Raw genomic sequence first — 2,190 nt, forward strand, 5'->3', positions numbered from 1 at the left:
CGTTTTGGGTTGTCTTGGCTAATCTCACACAACCAGTTGGCTCTGCCATTCGAACAACAAAAGACAACCGCAGCTGACCGGATTAGTTGAAAATTCGCAAAGTGAAATGCGAAAGAAAAAACAACATAATAAAGAAGCGAATTGATTTGTTGGAAACAAATATAAACATTAAAAAAAAAAAAAAAACATTTCTGAAAGAACATCTTAGCGCTATCAAAATGCAATCCCAAATCGAACTGGTTGAAATAAGTTTGAGTGGACCAAATACACCGATTACACCAAGCACACGGAGAAGCGATTCGAACAGGCCACTGATGCAATTTTAAGTTATGTTCTCGGCGATACGGTGCGTGAGCGTGATGAGTATGAACCCGGCGTGGAAGAATCCGTGCAGAGACGCAATCAAACCAGCACCGCTTGGGCACCGAAGGCTAAGGATGATGGGAAACCACATGTGCGCTTTTTTGCCGTTGGACCGAGTACATCTTATCAGATACGTTGTCCGCTTTGTAAGCAGCGTGCCGACAGCGAAACGGTGCAAATGAGCGGCATCTTGGGTCATCTCAGCTGTTTGCTCTCCACATTGTCGTGGTGCGTGTTTTGGGAGGAAATTTAGATTTTATTTCTCAACACACTGTAAATGTAATTTTATTTATATTTTTAATTTATTTGGTGTTTATTCCACAGCTGTTTTCCAATATTCTCGTTGTCCTTTGTCTATCTGTGCCTGCAGAGTCGCTTGAAGAGCAAACGCATGTTCTGCAATAAATGCGGCGGCCACCTAGGCTTCTACTGGCGGCCTACTGAGGCAAGATTCTTTTATTATAGTACCTTAGTAAGACTTCTAATTGTTTTGATATAGTTTTTGCAAATAATTTTATGAATCTGTATAATTTATATGAATGTATATAGATAGTATTTTTTTTAACATTTAAAAATAAAATAATTCTGTACATATTTTTTTTAATTTTACTTAACTTGTTTTTACTTACAGCATACATTCTTACATATATATTTTGAATAAAGTTCAGTTTTTTAAGTTTTTGCATCGAAATGTTGTGTCTATTTCACTTTGCATATGAATAATTGTACTCAATCTCTATATTCATACATTGTGACAAAAAGTACCTGGAAATTGTAAATAAAACACTAAATATTTAAATACTCCTCGAAACACTTTTCCTAAGCATTTGGGAGGACATTCAGCTTCTTCATCGAAATTTTTGTTTTATCTCTTCGGTCGACTGAAAACGGGTTACATTTCGATGATTGTTGACTTGTTTGCATGGCAAACTCATAAACCGTTGTCTTACTGGCAGTTATAATGCTCTCCATGAATGTGAGATCGAAATTCGTACGTTCAAGTATGTCAAAAGAGACCCGTTTACTGTACTCTTTTTGAAAAATACCTTTATTGAGACGAGTCGAGCAAGAACGCGCTTTGTACCCAAAATATCCACCAAAATAATTCGAACGGACTCGCGATAGATGTCGAGCTCTCTTTCCATCTCTCTTACACTTGTTCGACGATTTTCGAGAACCATATTCTTCACTTTTGAATATTTTTATCAGTTAAATAGGTCGAAAGTGGGCCAGAACAGGCATGTTTTCAAGATCTCTCGACCGTCTTTAAATGCTTTGTACCACTCACAGGTTTGTGTTTGAGAAAACTGAATCACGGTAAGCCTTTTCCAACATTCACAACAATTCCACATTTCAAGTTACAATTTCTTGAGTCTCTTTTTACAATGTATGTATTCACACTGCATAGGATCGATTGTTAGAGTCTGATTTTTATACGACAATGAGTATAGGAGAAGACTAAGTATTTGCCTTAGGCAACAACAAGCAGAAAACGAACAGTTTTGAAATATTCTTCGAAAAAAAACTTAGAATGTAAATGAAAATATGTATGATTTTCATTAGTCTATTTTTACATGCAATTTGTCAAGAAGATTGGTATTTGCTTTTACCCAAAATCCACAAAAACTATCTTAGATTGCATATCGAAAAACTTAGCTGTGTGTCAAATTTGTCCAAAAATGATACCAGAGTAAATGAAAATTTCTGATTTCTTACAGAATTTAAATCGATGCTCACAAGATCTTAGTATCCCCGCCGATTTCACCAAATTTCTGGGAAAAACGTTTGCCTGTAAATCAAAAAAGGTAGCTGTGCTAAATTGTAAAA

General features: G+C 35.9%; 1 pseudogene; it reads left to right on the top strand.

Moving 5' to 3' along the window:
• Positions 1-218: 218 nt before the first annotated feature.
• Positions 219-808, top strand: LOC126766976 (uncharacterized; annotated as a pseudogene).
• Positions 809-2,190: the final 1,382 nt, after the last annotated feature.

The sequence above is a fragment of the Bactrocera neohumeralis genome, unplaced genomic scaffold (genome assembly GCF_024586455.1).
Source record: "Bactrocera neohumeralis isolate Rockhampton unplaced genomic scaffold, APGP_CSIRO_Bneo_wtdbg2-racon-allhic-juicebox.fasta_v2 ctg3360, whole genome shotgun sequence".
NCBI classification, from domain to species: domain Eukaryota; kingdom Metazoa; phylum Arthropoda; class Insecta; order Diptera; family Tephritidae; genus Bactrocera; species Bactrocera neohumeralis.